Source organism: Ceratotherium simum, chromosome 1 (genome assembly GCF_057802395.1).
Source record: "Ceratotherium simum simum isolate JZ-2026a chromosome 1, ASM5780239v1, whole genome shotgun sequence".
NCBI lineage: Eukaryota > Metazoa > Chordata > Mammalia > Perissodactyla > Rhinocerotidae > Ceratotherium > Ceratotherium simum.
In genome coordinates, this window is record NC_141900.1 from 90,554,978 (window position 1) to 90,577,504 (window position 22,527).

General features: G+C 38.9%; 1 protein-coding gene across 8 annotated transcripts in view; it reads left to right on the forward strand.

The window, feature by feature from the left end:
- CALD1 (caldesmon 1) overlaps nt 1-22,527 on the forward strand; it is a 203,071-nt gene that overhangs the window by 71,601 nt on the left and 108,943 nt on the right. For 7 of the 8 annotated variants that reach the window (XM_087430957.1, XM_087430976.1, XM_087430981.1 and 4 more), the window contains exon 2: nt 15,050-15,143. The gene's annotated coding sequence lies outside the window, so the exon portion shown is untranslated. Of the gene's footprint in view, nt 1-11,060; nt 11,136-15,049; nt 15,144-22,527 lie in introns of all 8 variants that reach the window. The other variant, XM_087430949.1, reaches the window with a different exon arrangement.

Below are 22,527 nucleotides of genomic sequence, written 5' to 3' on the forward strand. Positions count from 1 at the left end.
GAGTGGTGGGGAATGGACGGTGAGGAAGAAGTGTTTGGAGTGACTCTCAGACCCAGGGCTCAAGCAACCAAGTGAATGCTGGTTCCATTTACTAAGATGGGAGAAGCTTGGGGGACATGGACTATGATCAATTATATTCTTTTTTTGAAGGAAAAGTAGCAGTGCTTGAATGTTTTGTGAGTAGAGAGAAAACAAAAGTATAAAGTATAATCCCCATCTTCATAGTGCTTTCACCCTAACATTAAACCCACAGTTAATGTTTCTTCAACAGACCTTCTCAAATCACCGGAGGCTCTCCTATGATGTTATGGGTTGCCTCACTACTAGGACTTATTCTCTCTCCTCCCTTCCACTAGATGCGTCTACAAATAATGTGTTTGATTTTAATCCTTTAATTTGCTGCACTTTTGAGTTGTTTCATTTCTCAAGGCTCAAATGGATCAACCTTAAAAATCAGATTTTTAAAGAACTTTTTTGAGGGGTTCTTCTATAACCTTAGCAGCGAATGGATAATACTAGAAGTCTTTACCATTTTGTCTTGCAGTTATTTGCTATAACTCAACCACAAATATTTTGGTGGCATCGCAATTACTGTTCCAAATTCTCCAGGTGGTTATTTGGAAACAAGAAGAATTCACAAAAAAGAACATGTGATCAGTTTGATCCCCCCCAGAGGCCCTAAGCCCTCTACATTACTTAGCAATTAGAAACAAAGCGATTGAGAGTTAGGGATAAAGATTTATGTACAAGAATATCCATCACAGCAATTCTTATAATAGCCCAAACTTGAAATATTCTAAATGTCCAGTGATAGAGGAATAATTATGTAAACCATGATGTTATTAATCATGTTAAAAGAATGGTATAGGAAAATATGTATAAGTGAAAAAATTGAAGACGACATTAAATTTGCTTTTAAAATAGGATCATAAGTGTTGCTGAAAAAAAATCTAGAAGGAAATATATTGAACCTTTAAAGCAATCTAGGGCGGGAGAGATTTAAAGAGACTTTAAAGTTGTTTTTGACATATATGTCTATATTTTCTAAATTTTCTGTAATGAAATGCATATTTATATATCTTCCATAATAAGATGTGTAGTTGTATAGCATTCAGAGATAGGTCTGACTTTACAGATTCGATGATTTTGGACCTTTTGTAATAGGGTAAAATAGAAACAAAAGTAGTCTTGAAAAGCATCAGTATTTCACTGTCAACAACTAATTGTCAAGTACTGCATGAGTTGCTGTGGGGACATAAAGCAGTATGAAAATGTGATTGCCCACTCAGGGAGCTTATGATCAAGTGCCTGCACTCTTGGAGTTCCCTCTTTTGGGTTCGAACAACCTAAAAACACAATAAGGACAATTTTGATTTTCATCTCTGAGTTCTTCCTTTTGAGCCACATCAGGAAATGAAAGGGCTCAGAATGAGAGAGAAAAAAAACACTCCCCAAACAATCTAAGTATCTATGCTGCCTCGATGTCATTGAAATTCTGGCTAAATTTAGTATTTTCCTCTCTTGTTTTCCTAGTGTATTTCACATATGTATTTGTAGTTTTATCCAAAGTTGTGAGATGGTGTTTGTATGGAAGCTTAGTTGTTTTAAGTTATTCACAGTCGTTTGTTTTTCATTCTTTCGCAGTAATTTGTCACAATCACATTTTTATGTTCCAAACATATCAGAATTGTTGTCTTGTCTCTGGAAAGTATATTTTAGAACTTTTCCTTTGAAGCTGCAAGATATGTTTTACAGTTATGTAGATCAGCTCTATTCAGACTATAATTGTGCGTTTATAATGCCAGAGTTCCATTTCAAAAAAGAGACAGAGAGCTGCCCAATAATTATTTGGTGGCAATTGCCCAAAAAGTTTCATTGAAAAAATTTATTTTTTCATTTAATTCAATCAACTTAGCTATAAATGGTGAACCAGATGAGGCTTCTGTTGGTATTTTAGTTGGCATATAGATAGAGGCATGGCTGTGTTTAAACAATTCTATCCTTTGGAGATAAATTTATTATATGTTCCATTTGAAATATTGTATCAATGTGGAAATGGGTTTCATTGGCCCGTCTGTATCTTCACTCCATCCTCCATTTGGTTAATAACACATGTTTTTAAAAGATAACAGCCTGGGTTTAAGTTTACGGCTATAACAGATTGAAATTAGGAGATTGCCCACTTTACCATTGATCATCTAATATAATTGCCAATAAAATATCAGTACCAGGCTCCAGTGAGATTCTTGTTGTCCACCTTGTATCGGCTGTCAGTCTAGTCCCGGGAAGAAGGACACTGGGTTATGAATCGAGGCTTAGAAATGGAAATAACATTTGAGCATCCAGGGACTTCATTTATTTATTCTCTTAGCACATATTTATTGAGAAACTAATATGTGCTCAGAACTATGATAAGGAACTGGGGATACAGAAGTGAATAAGACATTAAAAGGGTAGATCGCATGTTAAGTGCTCTTACCACAATAAAATTTAAAAAAAAGAAAAAGAACTCAAGCCAAAAAACAAAAAGAAGTGAATAAGACATAAAGCTTAATATTTATTTTTCCACTAAGGACTTAGCTCTGGGAGAGCAGAGATCTTGTCTCTCTCCATCTTTGTTGTATCCTTAACAAGTTACTTCCATTTAATAACTAGAAATAGAATTCCAAACTGGGCCTGACTTTTTATCTCATGAGATAGGAATAGTAGAAGAGCAAATCTCAAAATTTGTTTCTCCACATGACATACGTGAGGAATGATATTCATGGGAAAGACCCACTCACAGGAACATACGTAGGTAGGCCTTTTTCTTCCACCCAAGAAAGATTCCTAGAATGCAATTGAGTGAGAGTCAAGTTTATAGGGATACACTTGAACCCTTCCAAATGTTTTAAAAGGTAAATCACGTGGAACCTCAAATTTCTGATAACACATCTCACTGGTAATAACACTGATTGAAACTCCATATGGAAAGCCACTGTGGTGAGCCACCTTACCTCGACAGATCTATTTTGATGTTCAAGTGCTTTGAGGTTAGGACAGTTGCTTGAAGGATTTGTCACTTGTTACACTGTCCCCACTATGTGATTACTACAAAGACAGCCCAAATTGCAAGGCCCACAAAGAACCAATTCTTGAGATTGTTGTTTAGAAGAATTTTAGCCCATGTTGGGAATCAAACAGTGGATTGATCTGATTTCTAAAAACAAATGTAGTGACTCATTTGTCCTAAAATAAAAAATAACCCACTCCTGCTAAATGAACTTGGTTGTTAAGTAACCAAATAGAAGCAGAATAGTATTCTGCAAAGAGAATGGATTTGGGGGCCCATATCTACCTACCACTAGCTGAGAGGGCTTGGGCAAACCATTTAACCTCTCTAGGCTTCTCTAGGTCCCATTTTTAAAATGTTGCCAGTAATACTTATCTTACTGATCTCCAGGGTTGCCATGAAAATCATTTGAGAAAAGGGATGTGAAAGCTCTGTTTACTGTAAAAGTGCTATGTGTTTGTATTCTTAACCCATTTCTGATGCCACTAGTCACTTGGAAATCAGTCCACAAATGGCTGATCTCATTGATGGTAGAAGCATAATTGCTCTGTAACCAACCCACTTTGTCCCCATCAAGCATTCCAGACATTTCAGTGCAGGAATAAGGTCTCTGGGAAAAAGTCAAAAGGAGACTGATCAGAGGAATTCCACTGGCCCTTCCCAGGGCTCTGTGCACAAAATGGTCCCCAGTGCATTGTTATTTTGCTGTGTTTGCCGATGTCCACAGTTTCCAAGACGATAACAGACCAATAACTGGGTGATGATGAACAGAGTGAGTGTGATGTTATGCCAGTTTTCTAGTGCAAAGGCCTCTGCATCTTGTCCAAGGGATTGAAGCTTCTGCTGGCAGATCTCAGCTGGATGTGCAAATAAATAATGCAGAGGCTGACTTTCTTTAAAATGCTAAGGAATTACAACAACTGGTGAATTTTTTCAGAGCTACACCCACTAATGGTTTCGCCTTTTGTTACACGGGTTGGACAACGTGATTCTAGGTTTTGACCTGAGCCCTGAGACCTACCACTGCTCAGTTTCCTATGTCAGTGTTTCGTGGTTCACATTAACTGAGCTCTGGATTAGGTCTTGGCACACAGCTCTGGGATGGAGGAGAGAGATGGGCAGCACTGGCTGAGTAGGAGGTAGAGATGAGGAACAGGATCATTCCACTTTGGGTGTTATTTTGCTTTGTGTTTTTGCTCATCTTAAGCAACTGGCCATAAAAGAAGTATAATACTTGAATTTCAATCAGTAGTCAAAACTCACACTAGAAAAAGATTTAAGAATATTTTAAACAAAAAAGTACATGTTGTATAGTAGGAACATGAAAATCAATTCACTAAGTCAATAAAATGTGCTTAAATTTTCTGCTGAGTTGACTGAATTGAATAAATAATCCAATTGCTTTGATGACCTGTAGTCTCAACCAGAAAGTATTGAATTAGGACACTGCTTCTTTGTGAATATCCAAAATTCCTGAGTACCAACTTCACTGATGAGATTGTCAATAAATAAGAGTCTACTGGAATTAAAGGGATTTGATTTAGTTAAACTGACAGTTATTAAACTTATTCTATATGCCTGAGGGTGTGCTAAATTATACTGATAAAAGATAAATGATATGGTTCTTTCCCTTTCATATATGTCAATCATATTTCCTCAGTTTTGCCTTTCAATCACGAGCATTCTAATTTTTGTAGTTGCCTCTCTCTCTCGGTTCTATTTATTTAAGAAGCCACACACAGTTTCCTTTTGTGTGTGTGTGGTAAGAACACTTGACATGAGATCTACCCTTTTAACAAATTTTTAAGTGCACAATACCATATTGTTAACTGTGGCACTATGCTGTACAGTAGATCTCCACAACCTTCATCTTACATGGCAAGGATGTAGGAAGATCAGAACCCTCATACACTGCTAGTGAGAGTATAAAATGGTGTAGCCACTTTGCAAAAATATCTCATGGTCCCTCAAACAATTAAACATAGAATTATCATATGACTCAGAAATTCCACTCTTAGGTATATACCCAAGAGAAATGAAAGCACATGTCTACACAAAAACGTGTACACAAATGTTTTTAGCAGTGTTATTCATAATAGCTAAAAGGTGGAAACAACCCAAATCACCATTAACAGACGAATAAACAAAATGTGATATTTCCATACAATGGCATATTATTTGGCCGTAAAAAGGAATGAAGTACTGACACGTGAATGAACCTTGGAAACATTGTGCTAAATGAAAGAATTCAGTCACAAAAGGCTACATGTTATATGATTCCATTCTTATGAAATGTCCAGAACAGGGAATTCTATAGAGACAGATTATAGACTAGTGGTTGCATGGGGTTGGGAGAGATCAGGGAGACTGGGAGGAGGCTGATGGCCAAAGAGCATAGGGTTTCTTTTTGGGTGATGAAGATGTTCTAAAATGGATTATGGTGATGGTTGCACAATTCTGAATATACTAAAAACTACTGAATTGTTACACTTCAAGTGGGCAAACTGTATGGTATGTGAACTATATTTTAATAACACTGTTATTTTAAAAATAAAATAAAATAATATTTGGTAAATAGTAGATACCCAATAAAAAAATAAAGAAGACAAATGTAGATAGACACAGAGGCAGAAAAGAGCCAGGAAGACTACATCTGCTGGAAAATTTAATATACTTAAAAACTGACCATTTCTTATCACTCGTTGGAGCCCAAGCATTTAACTTGGTGTCTTACAAATAATACTACAAACCTTAGTGCATATAATGATGATAGTGTTGGTGGTGGTGTTGATGATGCTGATGCTGATGATGACAACAGAAACAGTTGCCACTGCCTCACTGCAAGCTTTGGACTTTTTAATATCTACATTAGGTCTTTCTTGATGTATGATAGTTAAACCAAATTCCAGCTACAGGTACTCCATGATTCTGCAAAGAGAAAGATTATATTTTGCTCAGGGTCAACATCTCATATGTTTGTAGCCACAGGAAGCTTATCAAACACTGACATCAGCTACTTTCCCATGAGAAATTCAGAATTTCATAATGCCATAAATGACTTTCTCTTTCCTATTTGCTTCAGGCAAGAAGAGAACTTTTCATAGAGTTTAAAAATAAACATCTGACTTTCACCCAGCGGTGGATACATTCTTATTGCTTCTCCAATCAGAAATTATCTTGCCTGTAAAAATCCACTCTCATTCATTTATTAACAATCGAAAGATTTTGGCCAGTGCAAATATCATCATGGATTATTCTTAATTCAAAAGTTGTTCAAGAAAAAAATAGGAAAGGCTGCAGCAAATAGGCACCATTTTAAGACATCAAAGCCCTTCCTTTGTACTATTATGTGATCTTATTCTGTTCTAATGAGAAAAATTTTTTCCTCTTCATTCTTGTACAAAATTGGTTCCTCTAAAAACATATATCTAAGCTACATCCTTTGCGCTCCATGAAATTTTAAGAGGAATTCAGCAAAATTTCCCTGGCTACATTTGCTAGTCCTGGCCACCTAATGATATAGAAATAAGCTAAGAGTTAATTCATTCTGCTTTCCAGATACAAATAACAAGGAAGGAGAAAGAGAAAGGAGCTAATGTCCATTGGGGCACTACAGAATTCTAGGTTCAGTAATAGGCCCTTTTTATGTTATCTCGTTCATTTATTAACTCACTCATCCAACCAACTTTTATGGAGCATATGTTATATGCCATGGAATATGCTAAATGCTTGAGATAGAATTATTGGTAAGATCATGTCCTTGCCGTCAAGAAGCCCATACTCGTACAATGGCAATGCCACCATAGAGGCATTAACAAAATACCGTGGGGGCACAGAGGAGGAAAAACTCTTCAAGGCAGTTACTATTGTCCTCATTTTAAAATAAGTAACTGACATCCAACAAAGCACTTCTCTAAGGTCATACCTCTCTTAAGTGTAGGCTTCTATGTGACCTCACAGCATATCTTCTTCCATAATCCCAGGCTACTTTCAAGGGAAAGACCTATGTCCAACCCAACTGAGTGGTTTAAAGCTTTGTCGGCAATTTAGCAAAGCTGTTTGTTGCAGAATGCCAAAAGAATTCTTACTTTCGGTGGATAATAGACTTTTTCTTGAATTATAAGAAAATTTCCTTAGTGTCTCACTTTATTTAGCCTGCTTGATAGCTAAATTCCTAACATAGTATCCTATTAATATACCTTGGCCCTCTTATTAACTCATTTACACAAATATCTCTATATATTTCCATATGCATAATTCCATAGTAACATGAAAAATGTATCCCATGAAAATCAAGCGATTCTTCCACATATAAAAATTTACACAGAAATACAAGCATACTATAGACAAATGTTACTCAAGATACACAGGCAAAAACTTAAATGGAAACATACACTTTAAAAAAGTAATGAGGAAATCTTGTGCAAGGGCTTGATGCTGGAGACAAATTTGGGAAGGTGGGTGGTTGAAAGTGAAGAGGAGAAACAGTCTGGTTAGTAAGCAAGGGGCTGAAGGCACTGTGAAGTTTCACATCTTAAGATGATAAGTAGTCCTTGTATTTGAATTGCTTTGGTATGGGCCACTTGCAAAAACATTCAATATTTCCCTTCTAAGATATAGTAAGCCAAACTATATATCTGGAAAGTTCACTAAGTCATTGGTAAATAATCCTGTGTTGACTTTTAATTTAGAAATAACTGGCCCAATTGATCCCAGCCTTCCTGACTATAATTTTCCCCCTGCAGAGTATATTGATTTGTATTACCTTATTGTTTTCTCCCATTGTCTGTCTTTGTTTTTATTACTTTATTTTCCTTCTGGTATAATATATGACTGGGGATATTGAACTTTCATGATTTTGTAGATTTTGAGCTCATAAATTCCCTTTAGTTGTCACCTTTCCAGACCGGGGCTCCATCTATCTCTATTCACATGTTATAAGAATAATCTTTTCTTGATGTATAACATACAGAAAAGTGTATAAATCATAATTGTACAGCATGATGAATTTTCACAAAATGAACGCAATAGTTAGTCAGCACCCAGATCAAGAAACAGAACTTTCCCAGCACCTAGAAGCCCCGCTTGTGCCCACAGTCACACCTCCTCCCCTCTCCACCTCTGCCCCAGGATAACCATTATCCTGATTTCTAACACCAAGCATTAGTTTCACCTGTTTTTGTATTTTATATTAATAGAATCCTATTGTATTTGTGTGTGTGTGTCTGACTGCTGTTGTTTAACATTATGTTTCTGAAGTTCATTGCCTGAGCAATTCTTAGATCATTCTAATTTGCTATACAGTATTTCATTGTTTGCCTGTCACAATTTATCCATTTTACTATTGATAGACATTGAGGTGATTTTCAGTGTGTGGCTATTATGAACAGTGCTGTTATGAACATTCTATTTTGCCTTCTGATGAACATATGCATGGATTTTTTGTGTGTATATACCTAGGAGTAAGATTTCTAGGTCACGGGGTATACAAATATTCAGCTTTAGCAGATATTCCTAAATATTTTTTCATAGTTATTGTACCAATTTACATTCCCAGAGCAGCGCATGAGAAGTGCAGAATCACCAACACTTTGAATTGTTGGCCTTTTAAATTTTAGCTATTCTAATGGTGTAAGGTTTTAATTTTTTAATATTTCTAATAATTAATGAGATTGAGCACTGTTTCATATGCTTTTTGGCCACTTTAATATCCTCTTTTGTGAAGTGCCTATTGAAGTCTTTGCTATTGGGTCATCTATCTTTTTCTTATTGATATCTGGAAATGCTTAATATATACTGATACAAGTTCTTTGTCAGATATATGTACTGCTATTATTTGTCTCTCAATCTATGGCTTGCCTTTTCACTCTATGGTTCTTAATTTTAATGCATTACACTTTATCAATTTTATTCCTTTATGGTTAATGATTTTTATGTCCTGTTTACAAAATCTTTGCCTATCCCAAGATCATAGAGATATCTTCTACTTTTTTTCTGAAACTTTTAATGTGTAAGTTTTCATGTTTAGGTGTATAGTCAATCTGGAATTTTTGAGGAAGGGGAAGAAGTCAAGATTTGGTTTTCTTTTTCTCCATGTGGATATCCAGTTGAAGTGCTGGATGATGTTACTTTCCTCCACGTAGGATTACCCTATCTCCTGGTAGCTTGATAGAGTTGGGAAAGTTCACCTTAGTCGAATAGGGCTAGTTATTTGAAACTCATCTGCCATTTTGTGACTCCATTGACCTCTAGTTTGCCCCCTCTCCATGGATGAACCCTCCAAGGGTCCTAACTGAGATTGTATCCCAAGACACTTTCTTCTTTTTCTTTTTTTTACTTGCTTCCATTTTTTTTGTCAAAGTATAATTTACATACAGTAAGATTTACTCTTTTTAGTGTACAGTTCTGCAAGTTTTGACAAATGCATACAGTTGTGTAACAACCCCCACAATTAGATATAGAACAGCACCATCGACTCCGAAATGGTTCTTCCTTTTTGAACTTTTTTTCCTACTCAGCTTCGGGAGACTGCCTACAACTGCTATATGTTTCTGAAACATTCTGCTTGGTTTCTTGTTCTTCTACAGCCTCTTGTCCTTTGATTCTTAGGGATTCAGCAAATGCCTTGGGGAGAAATCACTGAATATGATGTCACTTTTCCAGGCCTCCCTTCTCTGCAGGATATTGGCCCCTTTAAGTCTTGGTTACTGCAGCAGCTCTCTGATGCCTTCAAACAGATTTTGGTTTTTTGGAATTTTATTCAGATTTTCTAGTTGTTCTCAATGAGAACATTGGACTGCCACAAGTTATTTCAATACAGGCAAACACTTAAGTCAGTCTATCTACATTAAACAGACTCATTAAGACCCTCCTCCAAAAATTTTTCATTTTGTATAGATCTCAAAAGTGTAAAAGAAATGTCAATGTTGGCAGCTATGACTACACCAAGTGTTAGGTCATGGAAAGAGCCTTGGAGTCAAACAAATCTGGGTTGCAATTCCAACTCTGCTACTTGTTAACTAAGTGACAGTGAATCTGAATCTGTTCCCTTGCTTTCAAAAGGAGATAATAAAAACAACTGGTTTCACAGTTCTCTTTTTAGGATTAAATGAGGTAACAGATATCAAATACCTTGCACATAGTAAGCATTCAATAAAGTATAGATATTATTATGTAATATATTATCATTTATCTTGGAGCTTAAAATACACTCATGTCTTAGAAATGATGGAGAAGGGGTGAGGGGAAGTGGTCCCTGAAAAGTAATACCCTTCTCTGAGCACCCTGTTAGATGCTGAAAAGGGTGAGTTCAATTGAGTTTGTTTTATTTACAACCATAACAAGGTCATTCACAGTTACCAAGACATACACAATACATTTTTTTTTCTTTAAAAGATCATAGAATTATATAAAATCCCTCTGAGTTGGAGGGACCTTAAAAATCTATTCCAAATGCTTCATGTTACAGATGAAGGAATTGAGGGGCCAAGAGTAGTTAAATGACTTGGTCAAGGTCAATTCACTCATTAGTATTTATTTAAGTGACCCGAATTCCCTGAGATCACATATTTCTTCCCTTCTAAAATACTCCTAGCTCCCATATTCAACTATAAATGTAAAACAGAGACAAATCACAAGAGACAATTATTAATGTTTTATTGTTACTGGCTCGTTCTGACTAAAACCCATAGATCTATTTTTAAATATTTTATTTTAATTTCCATCCCCACAAATTATGTGACTTCCTGCCAACTAAGACTGAAATAGCTACTTACCATTCCTTTCCCATTCCAAAGATTGTGTCCTGTAGCTTTTAGTTCTTCTGTCTATTATCAAGAAATATTCTGCTTTATCCTCCAATGCACAAGACTGAAAGGAACTCACAAACCCAGAGAAAGAAGCTCTCTTCAAGTTTACCAAGTGAAAGGGGATGCAGAGGGACTTCTATCCTTCTGGGCATTGGGTGCACAGGTGGCCATGTTCATCCCTGGCACTCTCTCCTCTATAGGCGGGGACAGATCACCAGCACCACAACCACCCTCATCATTTCCAGCAAAGGCAGTGTTTTGAGGAGCATTTTTTGGTAAGTCCCTTTGTTCAGCACATCTTTCAGCGTGTGTGTTCTGCTAGTAGACAGATAAGCCTGAATCCCATGTGGACCAAATAACTTGGAAGAGTTTCATGATCGCAGAAAACACAGTCATCTCATAAAAGCCTCTACTTCACACCAGGACTCTCAGGGGCTCCTCCTGGAACACTCTTTCCCTGGATCTTTACATGGGTTACTCCTTCTTAGAAATGTATTTTCAGCCTAGATGTCTCCTTTTTGGAGAGACCATCCCTCACCATCCAACATCCTGCAGTGGCCCTCTATTGCATCATGCTGTTTTATTTACTCACTATCAGAAACATGTGTGTTGTCTATACCCCACCAGAATCTGTGAAAGCAGAGTCCTTGGTCATCCCTGTGTGTCTCATCCTGGCTCAGAGTACTCACTCAATGAATAAGTGAATGTGGGCATGTATACTTCCAACACACGCATCAGCCTGGGTCAGCTTCTGGGTTTGAATACTGACTTCACTGCTTACTAGCTGGCTGAATTTAGGCAAATTAATTAAATGCAGTGAACTTCTCAGTGCTTATCCTAACATAAGAATACGTATCTCACTGGATTGTTATAGTGACAAAAGAGATAGACGTGTGCAATGTGCTTAGCACAGTGCCTGGGCCTAAAAGCCCTTAATACGGAGTAGTTATTAGTATGTCCATAATGAAAGCAGAGCATATCATAAAAGAGTCACAGAGGGATTTTTAATATAAACATTAATATTGAAATCAAGGGGTCCTAATACAAAGACATAAGGTAAAATTTTAAATTAATTAAAATCTAGTTCTTCTTGTTGGCTACACAGTTACTCATTTTATAAAAGATCCCTAATTTACTTTGCAATAACTCACTATAATGATAAGTGAAATATTATATTTGAGACCCTCCTCTTGATATCCATTTGGAAAATGACATCTTTCTGTGAACACTTGTGGTAGGAATTTTAAAGTTTTAACAACTCTTTGCAAATATGTACTGGCAATGTTTTTCTGTTTGTGTAATCTAGGAAGGTGCTAGTTTCTGTTTCTTGTGCTACTGAATGACTTTAGCCAGAGGTTTCCTGAGTGTTTTAAGAAAATCACTACTCTTGGAGGACTAGAAATCTAATTGAGAGGAGAGAAATTCCTCCTTTCCTTTTATTACACCTTGATTCTCCCGTAGCGAATGCTTTCATATAAAACCCAAATTTCTCCACGTGCCTGAGCAGACAGTTCAATCAAAGGAGCAATAAATAGCACCTGGCTGTTCACCACTGGCTGGAAAGGGGACTGTGGAATGAAGATAGGCTCATTTGCCTAGTGCAGTCCAGCTCTCTCCCTTCCCCTCTTCCTTCATCTCAGGTCTTTCCCTTACTTACTATGTCCAGTCTGGACTCAGCTTTGCCTGCAGAGACTTCCAGCAACTGCTTCTGAGCCAGGTCAGCCAGAATCTATCTATGTGTTGGGCACTGAATCAAAAGTTGAAAGGATCCAGTGAGTAATGGTTTGCCCAGGCATCTATTAGAAGTTGCAAGGTAACTGACAGTAGAGAAAGATCTTAAAACAGGGAGTAGGAACTTCATCAAATTTTTGCCCTTTGATCCTAAATCTGAAAATAGAAAGGAAAATATATCTGAAGACAAACTCCACTTGTAGTCACTTGGCCGTTCACTTGATGGTTTCTCCTGAAAGCATTTCTGTCTCCATCTCACTAACAATATAGTACATGGACATATACACAGACACTATAGACTGAACAAAATTTTTTTCCACTGATAGCACTTTCTTCCTCTATTTTTTCTTTATTCATTCCTAAATTTAAAAATAAAAATACTAGAGAACTGGGAGCCGGGAAAAGGGAAACTAGACGAATACATACTGACCCTGCTAGAGGGTTTCGGGAAGGAACTGTGAAGTTTTTCTCTATAAATTTGTGTCTCTCGTATGTTCATTTTCAATCCAGGCAAGTAACTCCCAGCTTTCTTCTAGTCTCCTATGCCTTCACTGAAGCCTGAGGGTCAGGGATGGGAGGGCTGTGTGGGGTGGGCACTGTAATCTACATCAGAATATAAGGAACTTTTTTTAAGATGCAAATCCCTGGGCACCTCTACGGAGTATCCCATAAGGAATTTTTAAAACGCTCCCCCAGAAGATTCTGATATGCAGCCAGTCTGAGAATTCTAAGGAGACAGTATACTAGAAGTGCCATGAGGCCAAGAACAAAGGCTATTTGTTCATTGTCATACCCCCAATATGTTTCCTGGCATGTAGAGGGTGCTCAATCCATATTTGTTTATAAATTTACCTACAGGAACACATTCTTTGTAATTTGTTCTCATCTAAATTCCATCCTCTAGCACTCTGTTAAACGTTTAGCAAGTGGTCCTTGATTTGGAAGGAGGAAAAAGAGAGCAGAGACTGCTTTGAGAAGTCGAGGAAAGATAATACACAGAAAACTTGGCCTACAGTTTTGGGGAGTTCACAATCCCCCCTGAAACTTATCCATGGGTTCCATTCATTCATTCATCAAATATTTCTTAACGCCCCACTGAGTGCTGGCACGGGGCTAGGAGCTGTAAGGAACCAGATTATGAACAGGTTAGACAAGTGTTCCAGCTAGGAGATGTCTCACAGATTTTCTTATCTCCCTCTCCTTAGATTTATAGAAAAGATCTCCAAAATTTGGCCCACAGTAGAAGAAAAGGAATTTAAATGGGATTTGGAGTTCTTCCCACTTTCTGGCTTTGTAACCTAGAAGTGTAATTATATGCTTTATCACTCCAACTAGATTTTAGGCTCCTTAAGATCAGGGCCTACATCCCCAGAACTCTGAGCAAGGTACTTTAGATGTAAGACAATACAACAATTGCTTAGACACTTGCGTTTGGGACAAGTAGGAAGAGGTGGTAGAGGTTGAGGGAAGGGAGCTGAAGATAGCCTGTGACTGCTGAAGAATAAGGAAATGATGGCACCTGGTTTAGCTAACTAATTTACAAGCCTCTCCAGGTTCCCTGATCCCAAGCAGCCTTTCCCAGATGGATACAAACCATAGATAACATGCTAGGCAGGTTTTTGTTTTGTGTTTTGCCTGTGAAACCTGAAATGAGACTCTAGGAATCCAGTGTGAGTCCAAGCCAGCCCCTTAACCTCTGTGAGCTTCTGTTTTCTTCCAATGCAAAATGGCAGAGGATGAGGAAGGGGAAAGCAAGTTATGTTCTTCAGGTCCACTTGAGACCCATTGTTCTACTAAATGAAAGGCAAATATTAAAAGCCCAAAGTCACATTTCCCATGCTGACACTCAACATCCCTTGTAGAATCATGTTGGGGTAGGTTTAGGGGTGTGAGAGTGATTTACTGTCACAGTTATTATTTTGTTGGTCCTTCTAATGTTTAATATTTATTGCTGTGTTTCAACTGCAAGAGCATTAACTCTAGATTATCTCCTGATACATTTCTATAATTATTTGTAATCCTCCAGAGCCTCCTCTTCTACCAACTAGTCAAGTTCCTAATAATCAATAGCAGAAGACTTTGGACAAAGCAAAGGGTCCAAAGAGGCTTGAGAGTCTGGAGCTTAGAAGACTTGGGGGTTGAGCTTACAGAAGGGGTGCCCTTGACTATATTCTAAAGGCTTTCATCTTTGACTATTGGCATTTGTAGTACTCCCTGTTTTGTATTAACTATATCATCTTCTCTACCCTATTATTTAGAATAATCTAGGGGTTGACTCTGTAGTCACTGTATTTATTTTCTTTAAAATGCACAATATCTATTTATATCTATGCCTTATTTCCCCTTTAAGGTCCTAACAACAGTACCTGAGGAAGAAATGATATTTTAAAATATATAGTCTACATTAATGAAAATTCATTACACTTAATTATGTTTCCATCCTCCTTGTTTATACCAGGTATCATTAAAACATTGCAAGACCATCCAGTTGAATTCCACAGGGATTGGTGATCAACCAGAAGGCTCAGAAGTGGACATCTGACTGCTTACCTGTGAGTAAAGTTCATGTGGTTTTCAGGGGTGGGGGGCTCTGCTCTCAGCAATTATACAGCCTCTCAGCCTGATTTTCTAAATTCTTGCACCTAGAGATATATGAGAAACCAGTCTTTCTGCTATGCCTCTCATAGTTTACTTAATAATCAATTAATCTAACAAGTTTGGAAGGAATTGCTTTCCTTTCTCCTCCTGGGAGGAGAATTTCTACCAGAAGAAGGTCTACCAGGGGAACAGGAAGACGGGATTTCAGAAGGGAGAGGATGGAGAAACTAAAGGAAACTTCAACTGTTCACAGTTTTGCTGAGGTTGGCACCAGAAGGAAGAAAAATTTTTCAGGAATTGCACAGTTCTCAGGCAATTATTGTTTCAGGACTATGTCAGTTGTACCCTCTATTAGTTTGCTAGAGCTGCCGTAGCAAAATACCCTAGACTGGGTGGCTTAAACAACAGAGATTTATTTTCTCACAGTTCTGGAAGCTAGAAGTCCAAGGTCAAGGTATCAGCAGATTTGGTTTCTTCTAAGGCCTCTCTCCTTGGCGTGCAGATGGCCATCTTCTCCCCATGTCTTCACATGGCCATCCCGTTGCATGCACACATGTTTGGTGTCTCTCTCTGTGTGTCCAGCACTTCCTCTTCTTATAAGGATACCAGTCACATTGGATTAGGGCCCAACCTAATGACCTCATTTTAACTTTATGACCTCTTTAAAGACTGATCTCCACAGATGATTACATTCTGAGGTACTGGGGATTAGGACTTCAACATATGAATTTTGGGGGAACAATTCAGTCCATAACATGAAAACATGTCATCATAATTTTTTTCTCTAATATGTTGATTTTTAGTTTATTGCATATGGACCTCCCTCTGATTCTCCTCTCCTGAACTCCCTTAGCATGTACATCACTCCCAGAGCATTTGTTTTTTCTACGGTGTGTTGTAGTCCTCTGTGAACAGTTCTCAATTCCCTAGGACATTTATATACTTTACAAAATTGAAGAGTGTGCCTTTTACACCTCTCACAGCACTAGATGGAGGAGGTTTTGCATACAGAAAACATTTAATAATATTTATTAAATGACTGACTGACGGACTGACTGAAAGGATGGATGATTAGATGCAGCCTCTGCACCTATCGTTTATTTGCTTTAAGACTATCGCCAAATGATGATTATTATTAGCGCTTTCTCCTCACTTGCTGTCCCCTCCTCCACCACACAACAGGTGGAAATAAGTCAAGGCTAGAGAGAGGGCTGAAAGAAAAATATGATTAGCTGATGGCAGGAGAGTTACCTCTCTCCTCAAAGAGATAGGAGACAGTAAATAGCAGGAACCTGCCCCAGATAAGGTCACCCTTCCATGAGAACACTGTTTTGGGAGCCAAGAGGGAAGGACGATGAGTTTAAATTGGGACTTACTGAGTTTGAAGACCTGTGGGAGATCCAAGGGCATGTAGACCACAAAGGATATGCAAGTCTGAAGCCTCAGGTGAGAACTAGAGGCAGAGATGTTCACAGTCATGATCTACACATAGGAATTAAAACCATGACAGTGGATGAGGCCACCCAGAAAGATTGTGTGGGGGGAGAGGAGCAGTGGTTTAAAAATGCCACCAGAACTTGTATGTAGAAAGCTTTCTTGGTAAATAACTGGAGAGGGACCCTCCCAAGAGAAAGAAATCTACATGGTACTTCTCATGAGGGTTTGTAAGAACACGTATCTTAGCAATGTGTATGTCTATCTATTTCTCTCTCTTCTTTTTTTTTTTCAAAGAATTATTTTATTTTATTTTTTTTTTTGCTGAGAGAGATTCTCCCTGACCTAACATCTGTTACCAACCTTCCTCTCTCTCTCTTTTTTTCCCTCCCCAAAGCTCCAGTATATAGTTGTATATTCTAGTTGTAAGTCCTTCTAGTTCTTCTGTGTGAGCCGCCGCCACAGCATGGCTGCTGACAGACGAGTGGTATGGTTCCATGCCTGGGAACCAAACCCAGGCCCCCGAAGTGGAGCACGCCAAACTTTAACCACTAGGCCATCAGAGCTGGCTCTCCTCTTATATATTTTTTTGGCTCTATTTTATTTCTTCTTCTGTCCTCTCTTTTGGGGGCTATGCCCCAAACTATTCCTGTGAGGCTTGACCTGCCCAACTTTGTTCCCCTCTAGCTAACTCTACCCATGAGCATGTGTTTGACTTGCCAGCCACCTGCCCAGGGCTCTTGTACATCAACACTTTCCTTTGGGGCTGTTTTCTTCATCAGCCAATCAGAGCTGATCAGACCAGACAATAGGGGAGGCCTGAGATTAGACTCCTTAACGTCCAAAGAGATAGAAGGCAGGTCCTTTCAGGGTCAAGTGGCTGGGACTTGGTTGCCAGGGGACATCATCCTATCTAGACAGTCAGTGAAGGGCCCAGTTGAAGGGAATGTACCTCTTTTGCACTGAATTCCCTCCTTAGTTCATTGTTCCCTGCTGATGTCCCCACACCACCTGTGCCCTTGAGGAGGCTTTGGCAACATTTTAGGGTTTCACAGCCGGGCTAGGATGGGACTGGTGGAGCATGAATGGGCCAGGCTGTGGGTCAAGACGGCCATAGCAAGCTTCTCCACTTGGCCCCACCGTCAAATGTCATTTCTAATGCAGCCATGTTTACCTGAGCACTGAATTTCCCTAATTTTTCCTGCTTACTGTGATGCCAATGAAGGCATTCCCTCATTCATCTTCTATTTTCTAAAGTGTGATTTCTTTTCCTTTAAGTCGCCTCCTTGCTTTTTTGCTTTTTTCCTCTCTCTCTCCCTTGGTTCTCTATCTTTAGCAGAAACCATTGATCTTTCATTAGATTGTCTGATTATTAGCAGAAGAGGCTATCAGAGATCTGGAAGCTTCCTTCTTCTCAGCATACCCTCCTCCATTTTTTTGTAAATGAACTTTGAGATACCAGCTTTCTACAGGTACCCACTTCCACACTTTCCTATTGCTGTTCTTCAAGTAGTCAGGAAAAAAACGCCAATTTTATTCACAGCTACCCAAAATGTTAATGACACCTGAATCAGTGATTTTTTTTTTTTTAATTTTTATTTATTTATTTATTTTTCCCCCAAAGCCCCAGTAGATAGTTGTATGTCACAGTTGCACATCCTTCCAGTTGCTGTATGTGGGACGTGGCCCCAGCATGGCCGGAGAAGTGGTGCGTCAGTGCACGCCCGGGATCCGAACCCGGGCCGCCAGCAGCGGAGCGCTCGCACTTAACTGCTAAGCCACGGGGCCGGCCCCTGAATCAGTGATTTTTACGTTAATTGCTAATTACATAAAAGGAGAAAGGAGAAATTTTGAAGTCAAGAGAAAACAGCTCTGCAATGCATGAATGGCCTAGGTGGGGTGTTCCAAATGAATGATGGCCGCTGGCCAGCATAGTGGTCTCCTGACTGTGTTTCATTAATTTCAGTCAGCTATAGGATTTGGAGAGAAAGATAATGTTCCTATGAGCATGTAAAAGAGGTGCTTTGAGTTGTAAGCACCTAGCAGGCTTTACCCTTGTTTTAGAACAGCATAAATGGGAGATTTTATGACCACCGTGGGCCAATATTTTTGGAGTCAGTTGAAGCTCCAGATGGAGTGGAAAGAGAAATTTTTTTTCTTTTCTTCCTCTTTTCTCGGGTTTTGCAGAACGAGCTCCCTGGACACACTTGACAAAGTGTTCAGTCTCCTGTTTAGTTCGTGTGTGCCCAAACTTGTTGCAGGATCTGAAGGGGTTTTTCTTACACTAGGAGTCTTTTCTACAGATTTCTGTTGGTGGCTGTAAAACAAGGCTCATGTGTGAGAAGGTCTTGAATCCACTTCCTTCCCCAAGAGTCTCCCCCCATGGAGACTGCTCTCAGGTCCTTGTCATGGGGTATAAGGAGGAAAACACGTGATGAGCCCAAGTTTGGTTAAGGATTGAGGGGACACGAGGAACACGGATTCCCATGGTCTTCCCAACATTCCAGAAACCTTCATGATAAGGACATTCCAGCATCACCACATGCAGATTTTATAACTTTGGCCAAACAATGGAGTTTCCCTGGCCGGGGAATTGCACCTGGCCTTAAGAAGGCCCCCCATGGAAGCACACATTCCTGCCTAGCACAGCTACTGACAGAAAGAGGTTGTGCCAGGGTGGACAAGCAGAGATGGGGCCACAGATAGCAGAGAGAAAAATAGACAATGGTGCCAGGAGTTCTTACCCACAGCTCTTTTCCAGCCTTTTGTTCCAATAAGCATGAGTGAGTATGTAGTAAAGAGAAAAAGAATGTGTTATTTAACTTTCAACCCAAACCATCAAAAGTCTTACCTGGGGTTCCAACTGTGATAGAATTTGTACAGTTCAAGGACACAGACTCAAGTGCTTCCCTATTCTGCTTTCGAGTGTTCAACAGAACAAAGTTGTGAACATCTTGCACTACTCTGTGGAACAGTACTCCAGTAGGACTTAAGAAGAATAAGCTCTCAATCCGAGGGGGAAAAAACTGAGACATTTTCCTTCCTCCTATTCTCTGTAACCCAGTCCAACTTAACGCCAAATTAAATCTAATTTTTTTTTTTAAATCGACTTTCACTAGAGGAAAAGGCAGAGCTGCATTCCCTGAAACAGATATTTTAAGCCAAACCTATTGCTTGGGGTTTTTTTCCTCCTCCTTTTTCCTAATTCAAAACAAAATGTCTATCATTCACTCTAACACCAGGCTTTAAGAGCTGGAGACAAATGGAGTCTGAATATTCACGCCAATGTGGTACAAATGAGCTGTGATTTCAGGATGCTGGCTGTTTCTCTGACAGAGGAAAAGAGCAGTTGACTAGTTTAATATCTTTGGCTGAAAACACTTTGTTAAAGAGGGATGGAGAAGGCCAACATTAATATTGAGTCCTGTTATTTAATAACTAAAAATGATATATTGTGGAATGGGGCATCCTGAGTCTGGGGAAAAGAGTGTTTATCATATCCAGAAGATGCAGAGGGGGTGTGAATACAAACATATGGTGGGCCCGAAGGAAGGAACTCTTCTAAAAGCATTTTCTCCAAGTTCTTCAAAGAATTCCTTCCATAAGCATATTATACCCACAATGTGAATCTGAATCCATCACTGACTTACAAAATTTAAAGACATTTATTATAATGAGAAACTCCGGGGACACATCTAACTGCCTCTCTCAGATTGCTGGATAATGGTTTAGAAATAAAAGATGCAGTTGTAAGCTGGGGTTGATGGGGGAGGCTTGTGACCACCATTAGCACCATCTGTCCTTTTTCTTGTTCCTCAAATGTATATATTCAGTCACTTATTCATTTATTCATTCTATAACCATATATTGAATTGGACCTTCTCCATCCCAGCTGCTATATTAGATCTGGGCTACATTAGCAATTTTAGTATTCCTTCATTCTCTCCTATAAAATGAACTTTTTTTTATTTAATGCAATGGAAAATTTGGTGAATCTAATCATGTGTTCATTGATGTAAATTGTGATTTCTGATTCTTTTATTTATTTTTCACTGGCCTCATCCTGGCAAAGAGTCATAATATTTTAAATTTCTCTGCCCTCTCATCCACCTATCATACTTAATTATGTGGTTTATAGGCAAAACACTGCAATGCACTGGCTATATCTGTAATTCGACTTTTCTGCCAATTGCTTTGAAGCATGATGCATTATTGACCCGACATTGTTTGTTTCCTGAATTTCGGTTTTCATGAAACATTTTTTTAAAAGGAGACATAACTGTAGTTTCAAAGTAATTGGAAATTAAAAGCAAAGTAAGGGTGCTCTGACATTTGTATGAAATGCTCATAAGAATCAAAGGTGAGAGACCCAAAGTGGATTTGCCACCAAACCATGGAGCTTAAGCCACAAAGCCTCTCCTCTGGACAGGTCCCTGCCACACCCCTGCCTAGTTTTTTACATTTAATGTTGTATTCTCTTTCTTAAAGAAGACCTCCCAAATAATCTTCAGATCCCACAAAACTTGGATCTGCTCTGAGACTGACACAAACAGATAAACTTAAATGATGTATCTTCATGTTTAAAGCTAAATAAATGAAAAAAGCAAAGAAATGATCAAAGTGTGAAGTATTGTATTTTTTTTTTTAAGGCTTTAGGATGAATTCAGCTTATTTTCTTTTTTTTATTTTTTTTTTATTTATTTTTTTTTTTTAAAGATTTTATTTATTGATTTTTTCCCCCTAAAGCCCCAGTATATAGTTGTATGTCGTAGCTGCACATCCTTCTAGTTGCTGTATGTGGGACTCGGCCTCAGCATGGCCGGAGAAGCGGTGCCTCGGTGCACGCCCGGGATCCGAACCCGGGCCACCAGCAGCGGAGCGCACGCACTTAACCGCCAAGCCACGGGGCCGGCCCTCAGCTTATTTTCTAAAGTGAACCCCACTTAAATGAAATGATAAATCAATTTGGCAAAGCAGAAATTAACATAGACAGGAGATTCATTTTTACTTCATTAATAAACAATAAGTATGAACTTACCCTCACATGGAACAGGCCAAATCCTCCGGATAGGAAGCAGTTCCTAGTGAGGGGCATTTGTAGAGGAGCCTAGATGCATCCAGGCAATCACAAAATCATTTCGTCATTGAGGTTCTTGCCGCAGTCTACCTTGTATTATGCATTTACAGGTCCTGTGAGATGTAGCATCGTGCTGTGATTAAAAGCACAGACTCTAGGGCCAGGCTGCCTGGATGTAAACCCAGCTCTGTCATTTACATGTTCTATGACCTTCGGCAGATGACTCACCTTCTCTGGGCCTCAGTTGTTTTATCTGTAAGATGGGGACAATAAGGATTGTTATAAAGATTTAAATTGATGTTTATGAAGTTCTTAGAACTGTGCTCAGTACATAGTATGTGCTCTATAACTGTTGGCTAAATAAATAACCTCCCCATCTAGACTGTAGGCTAGTAGGGGTTCACTTGGTGGGTCAGCCTTGCAACCCCACACTGTGCCTAGCCTGGCACATGACCAGCCATTAACGAATGACTGTATACATCAGAGGTCACAAACCGGCACCCCAAGACCCACATCAACCTGCAAATGTGCTTCCCTTGCCCAGACTGGTTTTTTAAAATTTGAATTTGAATGCTCTTAGGGATGCATGAATTCTCCATTACCCTATAGGCCACCACTCCTCAAATATTTATCTCTTTGGTCCTTAAAAGCATTTGAGTTTGTCATCCCTGGTGTAAATGAGTGAACACATAATATGTGAACGCTCCTGTAGTTACAGCTCATATAATCAGAAGTATGGAGATGGGGCCAGTGAGGAAGTACAATGAGAGCCACTTCCACCCGCCGGGGCCCTCCCTGCAAACAGTGTTCTGGTTAACTACCCACCC